We start from the raw sequence: 25,069 nt of genomic DNA on the forward strand, positions 1-25,069 counted from the left end.
AAAATATGTAAAGCAAGCAATATTTACTTGGTAAATCCTCCACCACTTGAGTGCTCTCTGGTGGTCTTCCTTTAATGGTCGTCAATAATGATGTCACCAGACACATATGATGGCTGCAGGAAATCATTGGCCTTCGTTATGAAACTGAGGCAAAGTTCGGTTTGCTTGTTCTCATCTCGTGGCAAGTTGTCCATGTGCCCTGGCTGCCTCCAGAGCTATGAATCTGATTAAGAAATTACTCAGCACAGAATATTGGATCAGAAAATGTTAGTGAAATATAGACATTGGCAGAAATTTTAGGCTTTGAGCTAGGATAAAAAAGATAATTGTGTCACATTTATTTAAAGGTGCATATATCCTAATAAGTATAAAATGTATTGGCTATGCCCCCTTAAAGTAAATCATTCCCACTTTTTAAACTTGGGGGAAAAATTGAAAATTTTGGGGACTTTTTGCCCAAATTGCTAATATTTTACTAGTTATGCTCAACACAAATTTCTACAATTACTTTTTACAGCTGATTTTATGATCTCCAATAGTGTTGAGCCACCCCCGTAGTGTTCGGGTTCGGTTCGTCGAACACCGGTATGTTCGCCGAACTGTTCGTCGAACACCGTTAAAACCAATGGCAGGCAAACAAAAACACATAGAAACACATATAAAACACCTTCAAATGTGTCCAAAACATGACAAACTGCTCAGAAGACACAACTAACACATGGAAAAGTGACAAGTAAATATAGTCATGCGAAAAGAAAGAGGTGGAAGAGTAAAAGGAGGGGGAGACACAGATATAGGCATGTCACGCCCTTCTAAAACCAAAAAAGTGAGAAGCCGACACGGCCAGTCCGTTCCTGCCCGTGTGACCTCCGTGTCGCCGGGTTTGTGCCAGAGCTGCGGTGGACTCTGACGGCCAGCCCCCCTCTCCCAATACTCGTGCCTGTCCGCTGGTGGGTCGGGCGCCCCCGCAGAGGAGGCAGGTCTAAGCTCTGTAATTTAAATTGTCTCTCTAATTTGAATGAGTACACTTTAAATTCTTTTACAAGGATTTATTGGAGGGCAAGTCTGATGCCAGCAGCCGCGGTAATTCCAGCTCCAGTAGCGTCCACTAAAGCTGCTGCAGTTAAAAAGCTTTTATAAGGATCTAGCTTGGCGGTCCACCACCAGTCCCAGCCCCTGTGACTTGGGGTGCCTCCCCCGATGCTCTTCACTGAGTGTCCCGGGGGCCCGAAGCATTTCCTTTGAAAAAATTAAGTGTCCAAACTACAGGTGGTGTAGCTTGCTTGACAGCTGAGATAATCTGCTGACTAGCAGACACTGCTACTAGGCCCAAAGTATTGCCTCGGCTAGATGCAGTTAAAAATTTGTAATTAGATCTACAGGCGGTGGCTACTCCGCTGACTAGCAGACACTGAAGCTTTGCAGCAGACCTCTGATTCCCAGGCTATAGTATGAGTAAACAGCTCTGCAGACTCAACCATCTGTGCTACCCCATACACAGACGGGCAGCTGGAGACTTGGGAGATGTGAGGAAGCAAGTGCGATTGGGGTGACAACTCTGAGGACTGGAGTATTTGTGATGTTGAAGTTGAGGTGGAGGAGAGCCCACTTAAAGGAGCACTTGATATCCATTGAAGCACCTGCTGTTTTTGTGCCTCATCTGGAATTTGTAGCAATGGGCGTGGCCGTAAGAAAGGGATCGGATCACATTGTCCACGAAAAGAAGTAGACATCTTAGTTTGGCTGGAAGATTGTCTTTCTTCTGCAGTTGTTACTGTTGCTTTAACACCTACCCCACGGACACAACCTTTTTTTCCCTTCCCAACACGCCTATTCCCCTTTCCACCAGCAGCAGGCATTTTGCCACTCTTTTTGGTGGTTAACTAATTGACAACTCTGTAGTTGTTTGCACAAAAACGATGGATGGAAACCGAGCAGAGCTGAGTGGCCAAACTGTGGTACTAGCCCAAAAGGATTGGCTGGGTTAGAAGCAGTAAAACTATTTTATTACATACACAGGTGGTGGAGCTTGGTATAGATGGCCTAATAGAATGAGTATCACATACTGCTACAGGCCCAAAATTATTTTCTGGGCTAGATGCAGCTAAAAATTATTATTAATTTCAAAGCTGGTGGAGCTTAGTATAGATGGCCTAATAGATTGAGTACCACACTGCTACAGGCCCAAAATTATTTTCCGGGCTAGATGCAGCTAAAAATTATTATTAATTTCAAAGCTGGTGGAGCTTAGTATAGATGGCCTAATAGAATGAGCACCACACACTGCTACAGGCCCAAAATTATTTTCCGAGCTAGATGCAGCTAAAAATTATTATTAATTTCAAAGCTGGTGGAGCTTAGTATAGATGGCCTAATAGAATGAGCACCACACACTGCTACAGGCCCAAAATTATTTTCCGAGCTAGATGCAGCTAAAAATTATTATTAATTTCAAAGCTGGTGGAGCTTGGTATAGATGGCCTAATACAATGAGTAACACACACTGCTACCATGCCCAAATGGTTTTACTTGGCTAGGTGCAGTAAAAAATTCGTATTACATACACAGGTGGTGTAGCTTGCAACACAGATAGGCTACTCCACTGACTAACACACACTGCAAGAGGCCCAAAAGGATTTGCTTAGCTAGATTTACCCAAATGCTGTGAAAAACACTTGCACAGCACTAAAACAGACCTGCCTGGCAAAAAGTCCTAGGAAATGCTGTAACTAGTCTTAAGCGAACATGCTCGACACTGCTCGGTACTTGCCCGAGCATCACGCTACTCGGGATGTTCGGTGAGCACCGAGCATTTCTGGGTTACTCGGGCGGGAGCTCGGGTCTCCGCCCTGCATGTTTGGCGCTCTTTACAGAGCCAATGAACATGCAGGGATTGCCAGCAAGTCACTGTAATGCTGCAGCCATGTTGGTTGTGGGAATTACAGTGATTGGTTGGCCGCACAGCGTCACCTCGTGTATTTAAAACCGGGCGCCGCCATCTTGGACACAGTCGCTCTGGATTAGACAGTGTAGGGACAGCGCTGCTGATTTAGGGAGAGATATAAACTGCGAAATAGTTAGTGTAGGGTCTGTAAAGGCTGCCAGAACAAACAAACAGTCCTTTTCAGGACTAATATCCATCCCAGACACCAGGCAGGCAGGCTGTATAGGAGACACAGTGGTTATACTAGCAAACCCTTCATTACAGTCCTGTGTGCTCCTGTTGCATAAATTGCTGGACTTAGCACCAGGTGTCGGGGGCCAGGAATAATCCTTTTTTTTCATCTAAATCCTCCTTTTTTTTTCCTCCTTCGCACTGTACAAATACCCGTCTTATTAACCTTTTGGTGTGTCCCCCCCCCCCCCCCAAAAAAAAGCATGTTACTGATTTTTCAGACACAAATATAACTGTTGAAAATAGTCTGGTGTAGGCTAGAGAAACAGAAGTGTTGTTTTGCACTTCCACGGTTCAAACCTCTGTATTACCCATTTTGGGCCATTTGTATCTAAAAAAAAAAACTGTTTGAGTGTGTCGCTCACTGTTCAGCCGCAAATCTATATATTTAAAAAAGTGTGGTATACCCCAGTAAACAATAACTGTGGTTTTGACATCCCACGGTAAAAAATCTCTATTATTCAGGTTTTGGTATATTTTCCGTAAAGAAAAACAGTAGTGTCTCCTGACTGTTGTGACACAAAAATATATCTGTTGAAAATAGTCTTGTGTAGGCCCGACTTCCCAGTGTGGTTTCGCAGTTCCATGGGTCAAATCGCTGTACTATCCAGTTTTGGGCCTTTGGTATCTAAAAAAAAAGCAGCTTAAGTGTGTCGCTCACTCTTCAGCCGCAAATATCTCTATTTAAAAAAGTGTGGTATACCCCAGTAAACAATAACTGTGGTTTTCCTCTTCAACGGTTCTAATCTACTCCTTATTACCCTTTTTCCATTGATAGTGCAAGTGTAAGCTATTTTACTTCATTTACAATGAGCAAGGCGCGTGGCAAGGGACGTGGAAGTGGACGTTCTGGTGATGGTTCGTGCAGAGGACGGGGCCGTGGCCAAGGTGAAAATGTGCCACAACCAACAGCCACATCTTCTCACTCCCACTTCTTGACCGAATTACTAGGGAAGCACAGAACAACACCAGTATTGAGAACTGATCAGTGTGAACGGGTTATTAATTGGATAGCAGATAATACTTCCAGTTACCTGGGCACCACCACCTCCGGTCTGTCTTCCACACGGTCAACTCTAAGTAGCCGTGAGTCTCGACCGCATACTCCTCCTCACCCTGATGCTCCTTCCTCCCACCATGCCGAGTGTCGTCAGACAGCAAGTGATCCCACACTTGGACACTCTGAAGAGCTGTTCACTGGTCCATTTCCATATTTGGGCCCCTCGCCTGATACGCTTGAAGTGGTGGAAGAGGAGATCCCATGTTGCGATGCCCAAATATTTGAACAGCCACGGCCACAGGAAGTCGACGTTGGCAATCTGTCACAAGAGGTGGATGATGACGAGACAAAATTGCCAGGAAGTGAGGAGGAGGATCGTGGTGCGCAAGTGGAAGAGGAGGAGGTGGTGGATAATCTAGTAACTGACCCAATGTGGAAGGAGGACATGCAGAGTGAGGCCAGCAGCACACAGGGGGAGGGAGGCAGAGTACCCCAACAGGCAGGAAGAAGCAGTGTGGTGGCCGCAGACAGAAGGCAGGCAACCGTTCCCCGTAACACCAACACGAGGGACGTTGCCAGTACAAGTGGTAGGTCTTCCAGAGTCTGGATTTTTTTAAAGACTCTGCTGATAACCCCAAAAAGGCCATATGTTCCACCTGCCATGCCAGCATCAGCAGGGGTGACAAAACTACCAGCCTGACCACCACCAGCATGATCAGGCACATGGCAGCAAAGCACCCGACTTTGTGGGGCGAAACCCAGGGTCCACGACCAGTGTCAGCGGGTGTCACCACTGCTTCTTCCACCGTTGTGCGTGCAATAGAACCCCCTGTTGTGTGTGCAAGGCAATCCCCTGTCCATACTGCATGTAAAGATGCCCCCTCCTCTCCGTCTTCACTTGTTATGGCAGTTTCTCAAGAAACAGCATCAACGTCCACGTCCACGTCCCACCGCAGCGTTCAATTTTCCATATCCCAGACCTTTGAACGAAAGCGGAAATTCGCAGCTAACGCCCTACAGGCCACAGTCCTAAATTCGCACATTTCACGACTGCTTGCGTTGGAAATGCTGCCTTTTAGGCTGGTGGAGACGGAATCCTTCCGCAATCTTATGGCGGTGGCCGTCCCTCGGTACTCGGTCCCCAGCCAACACTATTTTGCCCGGTGTGCCATCCCCGCACTACACAAGCACGTGTCCCAAAGCATCTGCCGTGCCCTCAACAACGCAGTTACTGGGAGAGTCCACCTGACAACGGACACGTGGACAAGTGCTTGTGGCCAGGGACGGTACAGCTCTCTGACGGCACACTGGGTAAACATAGTGGAAGCTGGGACCCAGTCGGACCTTGGGACGGTACACATCCTCCCCACACCGAGGATTGCGGGCCCTATTTCAGTCAGAGTTGCCCCCACAGTGTACAGCTCCTGTGCATCCTCCTCCTCCTCCTCCTCATCATGTTCAGACTCCATCTCAGATATCACCACATCAGTTACAAGCTGGAAGCATTGCAGTACTGCCTCCGCCAAGCGCCAACAGGCTGTGCTGAAACTCATAAGCTTAGGTGATAAACCTCACACTGCTTGTGAGTTGTGGACAGCTGTGAAAGAGCAGGCAGATATGTGGCTGAGACCGCTGAACCTACATCCCGGCATGGTCGTGTGTGACAATGGCCGTAACCTGGTGGCGGCTCTGAGGCGAGGTGAGATCACACACGTACCATGCCTGGCTCATGTGCTTAACCTCGTGGTTCAGCGGTTTCTTAAATCGTACCCCGAGTTGCCAGATCTGCTCGTGAAAGTACGCCGCTTGTCAGCTCATTTTCGCAAGTCGGCTACAGCTTCCGCCGCCCTTGCTGTGTTGCAGCAGCGTTTGCAGCTTCGGCACACCGACTGGTGTGTGATGTCCCCACACGTTGGAACTCTACCCTCCACATGTTGCAAAGGATTTGTGAGCAGAAGAGAGCAGTTGTGGAGTACCAGCTGTAACAAGGCCATCGATATTCAGGTCAGACTCCACACATAAGACCTCAGGAGTGGACCTGGATGTCTGACATATGTACTATCCTGACAAACTTTGAGGAGGCCACCAAGATGGTGAGTGGCTATGATGCCATCATTAGTGTCAGCATCCCACTTGTCTGTCTTTTGCAACGCTCTCTGCAGAGAATTAAAGAGGAGGCATTGCAGCCAGAGTATGATGAGATGGATCAAGAAGCCGTAGCGGGCGATTACACACAGCCCAGCGTCATCTCATCCCAACGTGCATTGGGGGACAATGAGGGAGAGGAGGAGGAGGAGGAGGAGGAGGAGGTGGAGGAAGAACAGGAGCTGCTATCATGCGTTGTAGACGGTAGTACCTGTACAAGTGTCATACCGTCGGTTCAGCGAGGGTGGCCTGAGGACAGGGGGGAGGAGGAAGAGGAGGAGGAGAGCATGGTCAGTCGTCATCTTGGTGAGGACACGGAAATCTTGCCCGTTACCAGTCTGGCACGCGTGGCTGACTTTATGTTACGCTGCCTTAACCGTGACCCTCGCGTTGTCAAAATGTTGGGTGACAGTCATTACTGGCTGGTGACACTTGTAGACCCCCTCTACAAGGAGAACTTTCACTCTCTTATTCCTGAGGTGGAGAGGTCTACAAAAATGGGGCAGTACCAGAAGGCCCTTGCTGCAGAACTCTTAAAAAAATTCCCATCTGAACACGCTAGCGGCAGAGGTCACAGTTCGTTGCCCAACCAAGGCGTACAGGCGAGAGAGATGCAACTCCAATCCAGCAGAGGCAGGGGAACACTGTCAACGTTCTGGGACAATTTTCTGACACCCGCCCAGCTTACAGGCCCTGAGGCGCAGGGTACTCTCACAAGGAGTGGAAAGATTCAAAAGATGGTGAGGGAGTACCTTGCCGATCGTACCAGCGTCCTCCGTGATTCCTCTGTGCCTTTTAATTATGGGGTATCCAAGCTGGACACTTGGAATGAACTCGCTCTGTATGCCTTGGAGGTCCTGGCCTGCCCTGCCGCTAGCGTGTTATCGGAGCGTGTTTTTAGTGCCGCTGGGGGAATTATAACTGATAAGCGCACTCGCCTGTCAACTGACAATGCTGACAAGCTGACCCTTATCAAAATGAACAAGGGCTGGATTGGGCCAGACTTCTCATCACCACCAAATGACAGCAGAGTAACATAAAGTCAAATCCACTGTGTTATTTCGGGAGGTGTATTCACATGCACCGCTTCACACCCACACATGGGTATACGCTTCCTCGTTTCGGCTGTTTTATCTTCTTCTCCTTATCCTCAGCCTCCACCACCACTATACCACCAGGGTGCCAGCATTGCAAGTTCCTCCGTCCTTATTTTTGGCAGCTTTTGCTTGCAAGGCATAAGCAAATACTATGGGACCCCCACTCCCCAATAATGGGACTTATGTTTGTAATATGCTGTACTGCATGGCTCTTGTAAGGGGCATTGCAAGTTGCTCTGTCCTAATTTTTGGCAGCTTTTGCTTGCAAGGCATAAGCTAATACTATGGGAGACCCACTCCCCAATAATGGGACTTATGTTTGTAATATGCTGTACTGCATGGCTCTTGTAAGGGGCATTGCCAGTTGCTCCGTCCTAATTTTTGGCAGCTTTTGCTTGCAAGGCATAAGCAAATACTATGAGAGACCCACTCCCCAATAATGGGACTTATGTTTGTAATATGCTGTACTGCATGTGACGCGCCCCCTGGGCCGTTTGTACACGTGTGTGGGATACCCGGTGCCGGGTCTCTGGGGTCTGTAGTCTCCGTGGCGGTGACCCGGTCCCGTGGCTCAGGCTGGTCAAACCAGTGGCAGTCTTTCTTAGGTTTTGAGGTTAATTGTCCGACTGCGCCACCCGTGGATTGCGGTCAGGGAGTACCACTGCTGCGAGGCAGACCGCTGAGGCTGGTGTTGTGTGCGCAGCAGAGAATGGGATAACTCCCCACGGGAGGAGTATAGCCTCAGGGCAGTGAGTGTGGATGATGGGGGTGATGGAGCACGAGCGCAGCAGAAACAACTCCGAGTCTTTGCAGTGCAGTTCAGGGTCTTTACTGATGATTATAAGGTAGATTCTCCCGGGAGTACTGGCTAGCATAAGAGGCCTGGTCAGTCTGTGAGCAAGCAGGAGTTCCCCTGGCCATATGGAGTTGTAGGCCTCCCCGTCTGTCTGCACTCTTCCTGGCTACCTTGCTGTAAGCGGGTAGAAGTAGTCCACGTCCCTGAGTGTACCGTGTAGTGCTCACACGTATGGCTGGTGACTTGGGGCCTTCTGTTAGCCTCCGCTCCACGACGGCGGTGCCGGTCCCTTGCTTGTGACTGAGCCTCCGGGCTTCTATGGCCAGAGGACCTGAAATCCCCTGCCGGCTGGTTTCTGCTTCTGGATATATAAGTCCTCACAGCCTCAGACTCCTGTGTCCGGTTCCTATTGTCTTCTGCCAGGGCGAGCTCTGCTCAGCTTCCAGCCCCTGGTCTTTAGCTCCTAGCTCCTACAGGGCTCCTTGCTGTTACTTTTCCTTGCTCTCACTCTGACTCTGACTGTTCTCTGTTCTCTGACTCCCTCAACCCCGCCCCAGATCCAGTTTATAAGGGCAGAATTCTCCCCTCCCAGGACTGGGGCAGGAGGATGTTGCATGTTTAAGGGATCCTGACCAGGAAACCTCGCACTTGCTCTCCGACATAATATCTCTATTACTGTGGTGACCAGACCCCTGGGGTCCCACACATGGCTCTTGTAAGGGGCATTGCAGTTCCTCATAATTTTTGGAAAGCCTTCCATTCACTGCTTAGGCCAACAGTGCACAGGAGACCCAGTTGCTATAAATGGAAAAAAAGGTTTAGTTAACGCCCTCTGACCTCCATGTCATTTCCAAGGGGCATTGGAATGCCTCGAAATTTTTGGTAGGCATTGCACTCACTGTATGCCCTATAACTGTGTAGCCGAACCGCTCCTTTTGTTACAGAAACATATCCTACAAGACATATCTGGTTGACTGGCCTGATATTGATGTGAATGGTCCCTGTTCCTCCTTTGCCACTACCTCATCCATCATTTATCACCTGAAGCTTTGTTTTAACGGGAGTCATAGAACTTGGGTAGTAGCAGGAAAACATCCAGCAATCCTCGGAGGAGGTAGGATATGCGCCAAAACGCTGACCACCTCAGGCCTAGCCGCTACTACATACATGCGCTTGCATTCCAACAAAACAAAGCAGATGCTAACTTCTATCATCCTCATCATGCTCCTCACCTTGGCACTCTCAACTCCCCTGAGGGAGAAGCCAGGGCCCACCGGAGGAGTCTGATAGTCTGGTGGGCTCGGCCAATGCTGCCCTAAAGCAGGCCAGGCTAAGAAAAGTGTGGGAAAGGTTACCGGGACAAATAGGGGTGGCTGGGGACCGAGTATGGACACCCGGCCACCCCCTGGAGGCTGGGGAGCAAGCGGGGACACCCGGCCACCAGGCGGCTGGGGACTGAGTATGGATACCAGGCCGCCGACACAGCCATGGCGTGGTGGCCAGATTCCGCCTCCACATGCCTAAAAGGCCCAATGTAAAGTGCAAGCAAGCAAGCAGTATGGTATTGCAGTCTGGGGGTGGGTGGGTGGCAGGCTGCATACTTGCGCTTGCATTGCAAGGAATGGGAGAGGTACAATTGAACACTGCCCTGGGACAAGGACTTGAATGGGGATAGTTGCAAGTCTGCAACGACAGATGCAAGGTGGGAGGCATCTTCGCATGTACCATGAACAGGGGTTTGGCATGCACACACTACAGTGGAATAGGCTCTCCTTCCCACTAAATGCACTGGGGAGGGCACAGGTAATGTTTTGGTATACGCGCTTAATCTTATGTATAAGGCACACCAGGACAAATAGGGTCGGCTGGGGACTGAGTATGGATACCTCGCTGCCGAAGCAGCCATGAGGTAGTGGCCAGCTTCGGCCTTCTCCAAACTAAAAGGCCCCATTTCAAGTGCAAGCTAGCAGTATGGAATTGCAGTCTGGTGGTGGGTGGGTGGCAGGCTGCACACTTAAACTTGCATTAAAAGAAAACATAGCAGATGCTAACTTCTGTCATAGTCATCATCATCATGCTCCTCACCTTGGCACTCTCAACTCCACCGATGGAGAAGTCAGGGCCCACTGGAGGAGACTGGTTCGCTGGTGGGCTCGTCCAATGCTGCCTAAAACAGGCCGGGCTAAGAAAAGTGTGTGGGGGGATGTTCCAAGGAGAAATAGGGGCAGCTGGGGACCGTTTATGGACACCCGGCTGCCCCCAGACGGCTGGGGACCGTGTGTGGACACCCGGCCATGGGGCGGCTGGGGACCGAGTATGGACACCCGGCCGCCGGGCGGCTGGGGACTGAGTATGGATTCCAGGCCGCCAACACAGCCATGACGTAGTGGCCAGATTCCGCCTCCACATGCTTAAAAGGCCCAATTTCAAGTTCAAGCAAGCAAGCAGTATGGTATTGCAGCCTGGGGGTGGGTGAGTGTCAGGCTGCATACTTGCGCTTGTATTGCAAGGAATGGGGGAGGTACAATTGAACACTGCCCTGGGACTAGAACTTGCATGGGGATAGTTGCAAGTCTGCATCTTCTGATGCGGCAAGGATCACTTATGATGGGCACACTTTTAGACAGTGACCTGGGAGTCAGAGATGCTTCCAGGGGTCTTTATGAATGTGTCACACAGCACATGGCCAGATAAGGTTGTAAAATGTTAAAATGACATTTCCCGGTGAATTTCCCGGTGAATGCATTTGTCATAGTTGAAAGCAATACAAAAGTGCAAAAACGCATAAAAAATGCTACTTGTGAACATAGCCGAAGGTGTGGAGGAGTATTTTTGTTTTTGGTCATTTATTTTAAATTATACACAAGTCTTTTCCCTGGAAAGGATGTTCCTTAACATATTTCACAGGAAAAAAGTTTCACTTTCGTTTTTGAATGTTTTATTGTGAGCCCGTAAAAGTGGCTTAATACCTCTGACCACGTTGTTGACAGCAGTGACCTGGGGGTCAGAAATGCTTCCTGGGGCGATCCCCATGCTGTCCCCATGTCATTTGAGCACTGTCACTATCGTTTTGGGCACTTATTAGGCTTTTAAAAGACTGCTGTGGGTGACACCGCAAAAATGCTGGAGTCTCCCATAGACTAACATTGGGCTCGTTGCTCGGGTCGAGCACCCGAGTATCACGGTGAGCTCGGCCCGAGCTTCGTGCACCCGAGCATTTTAGTGCTCACTCAACACTAGCTGTAACCTAGCCCTCAAAAGGGCTGCAATTACAACTAGTCCCTACTCCCAACCTATCTGTCTATTTAAGAGCAAATTCGCTTGCAATTCACACAGTTAGAAGTATATCGCCCACAGCAGCAGCGGTGCTGTCTAACACTCAGCTGCAGCAGTGAGAAAATGGTGGCGACGTGGAAAATGGCTGGGTCATACACCGACAATGACACATGCCCTTGCTTGTGTGAAAAAAAGCACTTCGCTCCGTGTGTGCGCTGCTGATAGGCTGACAGATTGCACCTCCCCACTACAAATGCGGGAAAGAGGAAAAAAAATGGAGACCTTCATTATTCCTGCAGAGATCCATCCCCTGCCCCTCCCCCCACCCCGCTGTACACTCAAACTGTGTATTAACATTGTTTAACAGCATTACTGTGAAAAAATCCAGTTACGATTTTGGTGCACGAACAGTTATCGAACATAACCTCGAACAGCCGAATTTTTCTCAAATTGTTCGTGTTCGCCGAACGGCTCGAACACCGCCCAAAACAGCTCGAATTTGAGATTGGCGAACAGTTCGAGTAGAACAACGCTCATCTCTAATCTCCAATGTTAAAATCTTTAATTTTACTTTTCTTAATCTTTCTAAAACACAAGGACAACGATCTTCATATCATAATATTTAATAATCCAGCCTGAAATGAAGATTACTATAGATTTATCCCTTACACATCTAATGGTATTGTTGAAAGAAAAATAGTCATAAATAGCGTGGAGCCGCATCGCATCGATGTAACCTGCTCTAAGCCATTTATACTCTGCAATGGTTTAACCTAAGCTACTGTATTTAATCTGGGTATTACTATGTAATTCTCTGTTTTAGGATGGATATTACATATTCTCCCTTACAAAGATATACCCAATGTCTTCTATTTCTTGTTCATTTTTTATAGCCTGATATTAAAAAAGGATCTTTGGATATATGACAGGATCATTGTAATTGTTGTCACTTCTTGAGAACATTTCCTTGAACATAAACATCCAAAGTTATATTATTATTGGAAAACTATAGTTTCTTTTACTATTTTATACTTTATTATATTTTTCTTGCTTCATTTAGCAACACTGGAATGAACAACACCTGATTTCCATTACAGCCTAAAAACTTAATTCCTCCCACTTTCATTCTTTTTTAATTTTGCATTGAATTATTTGCTTTGTAAAGTTATTAAATAACAGACATTTATTTTTGATAAATGGGTTTTCCTTCAAAAATAAAAAGCTATTTAACTGTTGCACATATTAAAATGAATAAAATACATTTTATAGACCTTTTCAAAGTCACCTACACTTCCTACCTTGGTTTGACACAGCAGAGAGCTACCATCTCCATGTTGGTGACATGATGAATAAAGCTGGCTGACTGGCTCATTTTATAAGCTAAAGCCACCCCCTTGTTTGTCTTGGCAAATTTGTAGACAAAAAGAGGGGCTGTCCTAATAAACATCAAAGCATACAGGAGGAGATCTCTGTGGAAATGAAGGTTAATAAAACATATTGCAGGTCCAGTCCTGCATGCTCGGCTCCTTCACTCAAAACTTTGTTTTGACCCATCAAAAAGCTGCCTCTCTTTATATTAGTGACATGATGAAGAGTATGTCTCACTAAAGTGAGCCAAGCCAGTGTAAGGATATTTATAGAACATGCAATACTTCTCTGGAAATTTAAATATGTACATAGTCTTTAAAGAAGACTATTGGATGTAGCATTCATACAAATTAATATCGACCCTTTAAAGAGTCTTGCCGCATGACTTAGGATAAGAAGCCAAATGAGACATTCAATTTACAGATAGCTGTTTCCAGGTGTTTGCTCCTCATCAGTGCAAAGAAAGAGGCCTGATTTGGCACTGTAAAAGACCTGTGATAGGGGGTATAATAGGGAATATTTCTCCTAGAGAATGCAAATCATGGCATAAGGAGACTTATAGGCCATGAGGTGCTGCTCTGGGAATTTAAATATGTAAATAGCTTTTTCATAAGGGAAGAGGGCAGGAACTCAAGTGCTATTTATTGGATCTAGCTTTCTTAAAAGTCAATATCAACTCTTTAAAGAGCCCTGCTAGATGACTTAGTATAAGAAGCCACACGAGACACTCCCTTTGCAGACACGTGTTTCAAGGTGTTTGCTCCTCATTCGTGCAAAGTAGGTGATCTGATTTGGGTAGGTGAGAGTCCTCTGACAAGGGTTATAAGGGGTAATGTTTCTCCTTCTGGAGAGTGTAAAGACAGCATAAGAAGACTTATATGCCATGCAATCCTCCTCTGGGAATTTAAATATGTAAAAATCCTTTTCAGCGACGAAGAGGACAGGGACTCTAGTACCACATATTGGATATAGTTTTCTTAAAAGTCAAGAGCCTTGCCACATGACTTAGTATAAGAAGCCAAACCAGAGACTCAATTTGCAGACACATGTTTCGGGGTGTTTGCTCCTCATCAATGCAAAGCATGAGATCTGACTTAGCTGGATGAAAAGTCTCTGACAGGAAATCTAAGAGGCAATGTTTCTCCTTCTGGAGAGTATCAACTCGGCATAAGGAGACGTATAAGCTATGTAGTGATCCTCTGGGAATGTAGTTATGCAAATAGCTTCTGAGAGGAAGAGTACTAAGGGGTAAACACCCTGAAACAAGTTTGTAATTGTAATGTCTTGTTTGGCTTCTTATCCAAAGTCATGTGGTGGGACTATTTAAAGGGTCGATATTGACTTTAAGATTGCTACATCCAATAGGTGGCACTAGAGTTCTTGTCATCTACCTCTCTGAAGAGGCTGTTTGCATAATAAAATGAATGATTCAGCCAGCAATCCTCTTTCTCCCTCAGGCTGACTCATAAACAAAGAAGGTGGTTGGTCTAATACCTGTTACCCTGAGAGGGGAAAGTAGCTCTGCACTGTGTCAGAACAAAGCTGAACTTGGAGGTGCAAGTTCATGAGATAAATTTAAAATTGGAACTACAGGGCAGTTTTCAGAATGCAAGTACATTAGTATCTTTTATTATTCCTTATTTAGGCAACAACCTAACAGTTTTTTTCTCCTGAACAACCCTTAAAGGGATAGTGTTATTTTAGGTTTTTGCATCTTTGCAGACTATAAAGTGGGAGCAGTAACCAGCATATTGGGTGGTACAAAAACTTACTGTATGATGACCAAGGTCTCTACACCCCTGATACATCTCTAATTGGAAGTAGCTGTACAGGAAAAGCTTGGGGCATTGTATAATTGCCTTGGAAACTGTATCAACAACAGTATCATGTGAAATTTTGTCACGGGTCCGGGTGGTGGAACCTCTGTGCCGAGGTGCAAGGAGGGACCCAGAGGGGCGTGACTAAGTATCCACCCGAACCGACCCTGGTCGTACGGCGGCAAACGACACCGTGACCAGGGAGGATCCGGGCTGAGGGACCAGGTGCTACTCTGGGGACGACCTTGTAAGAGAGCAGGTGGCTCCCACGGGTCAGATGGCTGGGACTGACCGGTATGGCGGATGGACACGGCAAGCAGGCGGAAGTCTCTGGTAGCTGACAGGTGGTCACAGTTTGAGAAAGCAGGGCAAGTAGCAGTCTTTAGGTTTACCAGGAAGGTGGTCACAGCAAGTGACGGCAGGGTCTCCAGGCAGGCTGGCAGGAAACAGGCGGGTGCTCCCAGGTGAGCGGGCAGACAGAGGAGGCAAGTAACTAGCAGGTAACTGGTGGACGCTCCCAGGTGAGCGGGCAGACAGACGAGGCAGGTAACTGGTGGGCGCTCCCAGGTGAGCGGTCTGACGGACACAGCAGATAACAGGCGGGTGCTCCCAGGTGAGCGGTCTGACGGACACAGCAGATAACAGGCGGATGCTCCCAGGTGAGCGGTCTGACGGACACAGCAGATAACAGGCGGGTGCTCCCAGGTGAGCGGACTGACAGCCAAGGCAGGTAACAGGCAGGTAACAGGCAGGTAACAGGTGAGCGCTCCAGGTGAGCAGGCTGGCAGGCTCGGCAGGTAACAGGCAGATAACAGGCTGGCAGGCAGGACGAGGAGTCAGGCTAGCAGCGGGACCTGAGGGCTGACACAGTGCAAACAACTTTGCTCGGGCACCTCCATTTTGGAGGAGGTGCCTTATATATGGGAGGTCCTCCGGCAATTGGCCGGGGACTCCTTAGGACGGCGCGCACGTGCGTCCCTTTAAGAGAGGGGGAGCGCGCACGTGCGCGCCCTAAGCACACTGCCGGGGAAGGAGCGCGCGCCGGCAGCAGCGTGGAGAGAAGCGCTGGAGGCCGCTGCGCCAGGAGCGGGGAGGTGAGAGGGACTGCGTCTCTGCCTGGCAAGGGGCAGAGGCGCCGATGCTACAGTACCCCCCCTTTAGGCCCCCTCTTTTTTTGGGCAGAAAGAAATTTTTCAAGGAGAAGCGGGGCGTTGATGTTCTCCTTGGGTTCCCAAGTTCTCTCCTCAGGACCAAACCCCATCCAATCTACCAGAAAAAAGGTCTTTCCTCTTACCCTCTTGGTGGCCAGAATACTCTCTACCTCAAAGACGTCTTCAGCGGAAACCGGAGCAGGGGGAGCACCTGGATTGTTGGAAAAAGAGTTAAAGACAACGGGTTTGAGGAGAGATACGTGGAAGGAGTTGGGAATCCGTAGGGTGGCCTGGAGTTTTAATTTGTAGGCCACTGCATTAATTTGCTTGAGGATTTCGAAAGGGCCGATGAAGCGAGGACCTAACTTGTAGGAGGGTATCTTGAGCCGCACATATTTAGAGAAGAGCCAAACCTTGTCTCCCGGACGGAATTGAGGCGGATCCAGACGTCTCTTATCAGCATATCTCTTCATCCGCTCGGAGGACTGAAGAAGTGCGGACCTAGTACTCTCCCAAATGGTAGAAAACTTGCTGACAAGAGACTCCGCGGCAGGATTGTCCACAGAAGCGGAGACGGGAAACGGAATCCGGGGGTGTTGGCCATAGACAATAAAGAATGGGGACTTGGAAGAGAATTCGCTCTCGTGGTTATTATAAGAGAATTCCGCCCAAGGAAGGAGGTCCACCCAATCAGAATGGTGGGCATTAACAAAGTGCCGGAGGTAGCTGGTAAGGATCTGATTGATCCGCTCCACTTGACCATTGGACTGAGGGTGGTAAGCGGAGGAGAAGTCCAGGGTGACGTCCAGCAGTTTACATGTGGCTCTCCAGAAGCGTGAGGTGAACTGAACCCCTCGATCTGACACGATGTGGAGGGGTAGGCCATGGAGACGGAAGATATGGCGGATAAAGTCCTTAGCCAGCTCAGGTGCAGACGGGAGACCAGGCAGGGGAATGAAGTGAGCCATTTTAGAAAAGCGGTCCGCGACCACCCAAATGACAGTACACCCAGCAGAAACCGGGAGATGGGTAATGAAGTCCATAGCGATGTGTTGCCACGGGGCAACAGGTATGGGAAGCGGCAGGAGATGACCGGCTGGTAAGTGTCTGGGGACTTTGCTGCGGCCACAAGATGAACAGGCAGAGACGAAGTCTACCACATCCTTACGCAGGGTAGACCACCAGTAATGCCGGGAAATGAGCAGAAAAGTCTTCTTTTGGCCGGCATGGCCAGCTAGTTTAGAAGAATGACCCCAGCGAAGAACCTTCTCACGGTCAGGAACCGCCACGAACGTCTTGCCGGATGGAAGACGAGTCAAATCCAAGGGGGCCACATTCATCACCTTGGAGGGGTCGATAATGTGCATAGGCTCCTCCTCTTGGTCGGAGGACAGGAAGGATCGAGACAAGGCATCAGCTTTGACATTCTTGTCCGCCGGGCGAAAATGAAGGATGAAATTGAAGCGGGCAAAAAACAAAGACCACCGGGCCTGACGTGGATTAAGTCTCTGGGCATTTTGGAGATATGCCAGATTTTTGTGATCCGTGTAGATGATCACCGGGTATAGAGCCCCTTCAAGCAGATAGCGCCACTCCTCCAGCGCCAATTTGACGGCCAGCAGTTCTCGGTCTCGTATGGAATAATTGCGCTCAGAGGAGGAGAAGATTTGGAGAAAAAGCCGCAGGTTACCATTCTCCCGGATGAAGATTTTGGGTGAGCACCGCTCCGGCTCCAGAGGAGGAAGCATCAACCTCCAGGTAGAACTGTTTGTTGCAGTCCAGACGGTGCAGCACAGGGGCAGAGGAGAAGGCTTGTTTCAGGGAAAGGAAGGTCTCCTCAGCTTCGGGTGGCCATATCTTGGGATTTGCTCCCTTACAGGTGAGCGCAGATATGGGAGCAGTCCGGGACGAGAAGTGTGGGATGAAGAGATGATATTAATTGGTGAAGCCCAGGAATCGCTGTATCGCCTTCAACCCTTCCGGACGGGGCCACTTAAGGACAGCAGAGAGCTTCTCACGATCCATTCGTAGGCCTGTCTGGGAGATAACATAGCCCAGGAATGGAAGAGAGGTCTGCTCGAAGAGGCACTTCTCGTATTTTGCGTTGAGGTGGTTCTGCCTGAGCCTAAGCAGGACCTGACGAACATCCCTCCGGTGTGTGTGAAGATCCGTAGAGAAGACCAAGATGTTGTCCAGGTATACCACCACGCAGGAGTAAAGAAGGTCACGGAAGATGTCGTTGACCAGTTCTTGGAAGACGGCGGGAGCATTGGAGAGGCCGAAGGGCATCACACGGTACTCATAGTGTCCGTCCCGGGTATTAAATGCCGTTTTCCACTCGTCTCCTTGACGGATACGGACCAGGTTATACGCTCCACGTAGATCCAGCTTGGAAAAGATCCTGGCGCCTTTAAGGCGATCAAATAACTCGGAGATGAGTGGAAGGGGGTATTTATTTTTAACCGTGATCTGATTGAGTCCTCTATAGTCAATACAGGGGCGTAGCGAGCCATCCTTTTTTTGACAAAGACGAATCCGGCTCCAGCCGGGGAAGTAGACTTCCGGATGAATCCCCTAGCCAGATTCTCCTCTATGTACTCGGACATGGCCCGAGTTTCAGCCGCAGACAACGGATAAATACGCCCACGGGGGGGGGAGTGGCGCCAGGTACCAGGTCGATCGGGCAATCATATGGCCTATGAGGTGGCAATGTCTCTGCTTCCTTTTTACCGAAGACGTCAGCATAGGTCCAGTAAAGAGCCGGAAGACCGGGGAAATTAGCTGGGGTAGGTGGTGGACGAACCAGAACCAGGCAGGTCTTATGGCAGGCCGGCCCCCACCGGAATGCCAGTTCAACACGGTTCATGTGTCTGGAGCCAAGGTAGGCCTAGCAATAGGGAGTGGGTGTTAGAACTCTCCTGTTAGGTTTTTTTCTATTATGCTGGTCACATGACCGTTTTTGCCTATTTTATCCTGCTCCGCCCTTCTGGCCTTGCTTGACTTCATTGTAATTTCTACTCTTAAGCTAGCCAGGTGCTTTGTTACCTTTCTCAGTCAGTTTAGCTAGGTCTTTTGACCTCTATGTTCTATGTTGTTTGTTTGTCTTTTTCTGCTACAATTTCTGCTAGGAGGTGTCCATCTTTCTCCCAGTCCCTAGTTCTTGTAGGGATCCCTTCCTCACATCTATAGGTCTTCGTTCAGACTAGCTGAGGACTTTAGCGGGTCTGATCGCAGGATCAGGTTCCCCGTTACATCGTAGGGATCTAGCTTAGTTCTATTGTAGGCACAGATCTCCTGTCTTTCCTTAGTGCTTGTAGCAGATCATAAAAGTAAGTCCAGCCCAAAAAAATTTCTCTAAGGAAAGACCTCCAGTTTCCATCATGGTGTCGGTTCAGGATTTGGCTCAACGCCTGCAGGGACTCTCTCTGGAGGTGGCCGAGCTCCAACAACACGTGAGTAGCTGTTCTGGAGCGCATTTTGTGGAGCCAAAGGTACGATTGCCTGATTAATTTTTTAGTGAACAACAAGATTTTTTTTCCTTCTAAAAAATTGGGTCCCAAGTTTTTAGGGCCCTTTAAGGTGCTTCAGGAGGCTAACAAAAAATCTAAAAGGTACTTTGACAGGAAATGTCAAGAGGTTTTGTTTACGGTTGGTGACACGGTTTGGTTGTCCTCTAAGAATCTGCGGCCGAGGATAACTCATGGGTGAGGGCAGATGATGTTTCTGCTTCCAGACTTGTCAGAGCATTTCACAAGAGGTTTCCTGATAAGCCTGGGCCTAGGGGATCCGGAGGATCCTCATAGAAGAGGGGGTACTGTTAGAACTCTCCTGTTAGGTTTTTCGTATTATGCTGGTCACATGACCGTTTTTGCCTATTTTATCCTGCTCCGCCCTTCTGGCCTTGCTGGACTTCATTGTAATTTCTACTCTTAAGCTAGCCAGGTGCTTTGTTACCTTTCTCAGTCAGTTTAGCTAGGTCTTTTGACCTCTATGTTCTATGTTGTTTGTTTGTCTTTTTCTGCTACAATTTCTGCTAGGAGGTGTCCATCTTTCTCCCAGTCCCTAGTTCTTGTAGGGATCCCTTCCTCACATCTATAGGTCTTCGTTCAGACTAGCTGAGGACTTTAGCAGGTCTGATCACAGGATCAGGTTCCCCGTTACATCGTAGGGATCTAGCTTAGTTCTATTGTAGGGACAGATCTCCTGTCTTTCCTTAGTGCTTGTAGCAGATCATAACAGTGGGAGAGTCCGGGTAGCACATGGAAGGAGATTACCTCAGAGTGCAGCATTCCCACCTGCAGGGTTATGGGTTCCGTGACGAGCAGGATGGTCACCGGAAGGAGTCTTCCATCCACGGAGGCGACTGACAATGGTTCAGCCAGAGACTTGGTGGGAATACGGTATCTCTCAACCAGGGACTGGGAGATGAGGTCTCCAGTGGATCCAGAATCCAGGTGGGCGAGTTCAAAGTGACGGTTCTCTCCCCAGGAGATAGAGACAGACAAAGTCACTGTTGTAGAGAACTTACTTTTGTCTAGGGCGACCTCTCCGAGTGGTCCTAGACACTGGAGTTTCCCGGCCTCTCCGGACAGGAACGGATCAAGTGCTCCTTACTGCCACAATAGAAACAGCTCCCCTCGGCTCGGCGTGACTCGTGGCGAGATTTGACCATCTTGGTCTGGTCAATCTGCATGGGCTCGGGTGAGTGCGCCCGGGGAATGACAGAAGAGGAGACAGGTCTCTGGAAAGTAGGAGCAAGGCGGGGAAACATTCTCTCACGGGTGGTCTCTTTGGTGTGCTCTTGAAACCGGATGTCAATCCGGGTAGCCAGCGACACCAGGTCATCCAGGGTGGTAGGAATGTCCCGACCAGCGAACTCATCTTTAATCCGACCGGAAAGACCCTCCCAGAAGACGGACACCAGGGCCTTGCTATCCCAGGCAAGCTCAGAAGCAAAGGTGCGGAACCGTATGGCATATTGGCCCACGGTGAGACTCCCTTGGTGGAGATGTAGCAGAGAGGAGGCAGATGAGGCCTTACGTCCCAGTTCATAGAAGACTCTCCGGAAAGCAGTGAGGAAAGACAACAGGTCGGACACCAGGGGGTCCCCTCTCTCCCACAGGGGGTTAAGCCATGCCAGTGCCTCCCCAGTGAGATGGGACATGATGAATGCCACTTTGGCCCGGTCGGAGATAAACTGATGAGCCAAGAGTTCAAAGTGCAGGGTGCACTGGTTTATGAAGCCTCGAGCTTGAGCGGGGTTGCCTCCGAAACGAGGAGGTGCAGAAAGCCGGGGTCCGGGGCAGGATGCCATGGTATTGGTGGGCAGCGGCGCTGCCGGTGTGTGAGTCGTGCAACTAGCGGTGTTTGCTGATGGAGCAGTCCGTGTGTCCAGGCGGGAGTTGACATTCCGCAGGTGTTTCAGGATGGATTCCTGCTGGGATCTCTGACGGGAGACTTCATGGTATTGGTCAGAGAGCGAGGGAGCTTGGGTGCCACCGGGTTCCATGGCCCGAGCAAACTGTTACGGGTCCGGGTGGGGGAACCTCTGTGCCGAGGTGCAAGGAGGGACCCAGAGGGGCGTGACTAAGTATCCACCCGAACCGACCCTGGTCGTACGGCGGCAAACGACACCGTGACCAGGGAGGATCTGGGCTGAGGTACCAGGTGCTACTCTGGGGACGACCTTGTAAGAGAGCAGGTGGCTCCCACGGGTCAGATGGCTGGGACTGACCGGTATGGCGGATGGACACGACAAGCAGGCGGAAGTCTCTGGTAGCTTACAGGTGGTCACAGTTTGAGAAAGCAGGGCAAGTAGCAGTCTTTAGATTTACCAGGAAGGTGGTCACAGCAAGTGACGGCAGGGTCTCCAGGCAGGCTGGCAGGAAACAGGCGGGTGCTCCCAGGTGAGCGGGCAGACAGACGAGGCAGGTAACTGGCAGGTAACTGGTGGGCGCTCCCAGGTGAGCGGTCTGACGGACATAGCAGATAACAGGCGGGTGCTCCCAGGTGAGCGGACTGACAGCCAAGGCAGGTAACAGGCAGGTAACAGGTGAGCGCTCCAGGTGAGCAGGCTGGCAGGCTCAGCAGGTAACGGGCAGATAACAGGCTGGCAGGCAGGACAAAGAGTCAGGCTAGCAGCGGGACCTGAGGGCTGAAGCAAAGATCAGACACAGTGCAAACAACTTTGCTCGTGCACCTCCATTTTGGAGGAGGTGCCTTATATATGGGAGGTCCTCCGGCAATTGGCCGGGACTCCTTAGGACGGCGAGCGCTGTCCCTTTAAGAGAGGGGGAGCGCGCGAGTGCGCGCCCTAAGCACACTGCCGGGGAAGGAGCGCACGCCGGCAGCAGCGGGGAGAGAAGCGCTGGAGGCCGCCGCGCCAGGAGCGGGGAGGTGAGAGGACGGCGTCTCTGCCTGGCAAGGGGCAGAGACGCCGATGCTACAAATTTGAAGTGACGAGGCAAAAAAATGAAGTGATGGTGATAATTTAATAATCTCTAGTGGATAGAAGTCTGTTATAATAGCTTATCACCTTCAATACTAGTTGGGATAAGCAAATGCATAAAAATTTTTAAAATAAATTTAAACTGATTTTTTTGTCCACTACTATTAACTACAGTGTGTGCAGAAGTTTTAAATAAGTATTTTGAAGATATCATCATTTTTATGCAAATTTTTGCAACTCCAAGCTGTATAAATTTGAATGCTTATAGGATGAAGCAGATCAGGTGATGTGTATTTGTGTAATGAGGGAGGGTGGGTACTTAGGATACAACAGCCTTCATCAAGGTGTGCAGAATTATTAGCCAGCTTGTTTTTGGATGTAAGGACATCATATGCTACTCGGTTACAAGCTGTTACCAACTGACACCAATAAAATGCATCTGTGTCTCTGTGATTGTTTGAGTTAAAGAGGAGGGCCCATTTGTTAACAAGAAGAGGTTAAAGGGGTGGTCCAAAGTCTAAAGTAATCTTCCTCCTAAATTCCTATCTATTTAATGTCATAATCTAAACTATTTTCTACTATACTTGAATTAAAAATTCCATATCCTTCCTTCTCTACACTATCTAACTGCTCTTCCTTTTTTTCACTTCCATTTGGTGACACTTTGTTTGAGAACCCCAGACACTAAGCGTCATCAGTTGCACGCTGTGAACTGCGCAATGTGCACAATGGCAGTGCGCTCTCATTTGCTCTCATTCAGATCAGATTTAATGAGCCGACAACAGAGTGTGTTGTCAGAATACCCAGCATGCAGAGACCAGTGACATCACTTGGTATTCTGACAACGTACAGTGACCGTGCACTCTGTTGCCGGCTCGTTAATGCTGATCTGAGTTGGCAACGGAGAGCATGCACATGTGCAGGGACTAGCCTTGCCCCTGAAATGAGTGTCATTGATTACACTTTGTTTCAAGGAAGTGTTAGGGGTGCAGCAGTGACCACAGCCTCTGGCCTCTTATGACACTTCATTTGAGTATCCCAGCATGCACTGGGATTCTCAAGTGAAGAGTCATCAAAAAGCAAGTAAAAAAAACAGTGCAGTTAGGGAAGGATAGAGAATTTTTAATTCAAGAAATGTGAAAATAGTTTAGCTGATGGCACTAAATAGATAGGGATTGAGGATGAAAATTAATTTGGACTTCAAGCCACCCCTTTGAGACAGTCGAGTTTGACTTAAAGAAAGGTGCAACGTGCAATATACATATCCAATGGAACATAAGGAAAATGCAATAGTAGCTGTCCATGTGCTGTGCACGGCTTTGAGGAAATAGCTTGATATACACTGGGTGCCTCATTGCTTTTCCATTGTATCTTCATATGTGCGTTCCTATTAATTATTTTTAATAATGCTCATGATAAATATTGCTTCTTCTTGTTGAGCTGGTAGGAAATACTCCCTGGGAAAAATGTGCAAAATGGTTTCCTCAAAAAGAAAACTATTTATCCAGTGACAATTATAAGGTTAAATTTCGACTTGCCAACTTTCCATCATAAATGATGCCAGTTGACTAAATGTTTGCCAATTGGAGGTCATTTAATAATCTGTTTACACAGGCTATTCGCACAGAATGATCAGTAATGGATCGTTCTGTGAGTATAGACTGTTGTAAATTGTAGATTGTTCTCGGCAGCTCATGTCTTATTTACTCAGAATAATATACTGCTGAGAAGATTGATTTTTAAGCAGGCTTAATAATCATTTCACCTGACGAACGAGCGTTTTGCTCCATTATCGTGTGATTTGCAACCTGTTTACACTGGTCGGTTTTTCCAAAAGTAGCATTCCTAGGAACGCTCATTAATTATAATCGACCAGTGTAAATGCACCTGGAGTCTTAAACCAGGATGGAAATACCCATCTGTAGATAAAATTGTTTTGGAGTTGTTTTATCTCATCAGTACAGAGTTTGTGACATGCTGGTTGTGTTGTCTCTTGAAAGGTACCGGTTTTCCATGGGAAGCTTAATAATCACCGGTTATTACTTAATCCATCTAGAAGCATGTTTTTTACAAATGACATGTAGGCCAAATGACATGTATACTACTTCATACACCCAATGCTAATGGGTTGTGCAGAAGGGAACTTCTAGGAAACTTTGCACTTACTATAAAGGACAGAGAAATAGTTGCACAGATATTATATCAATGTATAGTTTGTACTGGATCCCATGTTACACCCAATGTCTATTTGGCATCTGCACAACTTGTGTAGTTCTATCTTGTTTCCAATGAGCCTGTAAAACCACAAGTTCAATCATATGTAATATATGCCTCGCCTATTCAGGAGTCCACCTTCGCTTCGGGAAAGAAGCTCATGATCATGTAGATACTTGTCATTAAGACATATAAATTCTCCCTGAAGATGGTGTACCATTTTTCAGGTTACTCTCGTGCATTAATAAAAGACAAATAAATGTAAAATCTAAATCTAAAACAGAAGCAAAAAAAAAAATGTAAGCAAACATATTTACTAGACTAAATAAATTGGGAATTGCCTAAATAAACCCTAAGCAAAAATTATTAATGAAAAAAGAACAAAATATAATTTAAGGAAAAAAGAATAAAAAAAGAATAAACGCAGAATTCGAAATGAAATCGGAAAAGTCACTGTACACCAATCATCTTTAATTATTCTGGCGCAGCATAATTCATAAATGAAAGGCTATAAGTCTGTGTAGGATTTATTATGTGTCTGTAATAATGAAACGTCTTTCAACATCCCTAAGTAATTATAGC

This window comes from Phyllobates terribilis, unplaced genomic scaffold, assembly GCF_046119375.1.
Source record: "Phyllobates terribilis strain yellow unplaced genomic scaffold, ASM4611937v1 Scaffold_4__5_contigs__length_816908805, whole genome shotgun sequence".
NCBI classification, from domain to species: domain Eukaryota; kingdom Metazoa; phylum Chordata; class Amphibia; order Anura; family Dendrobatidae; genus Phyllobates; species Phyllobates terribilis.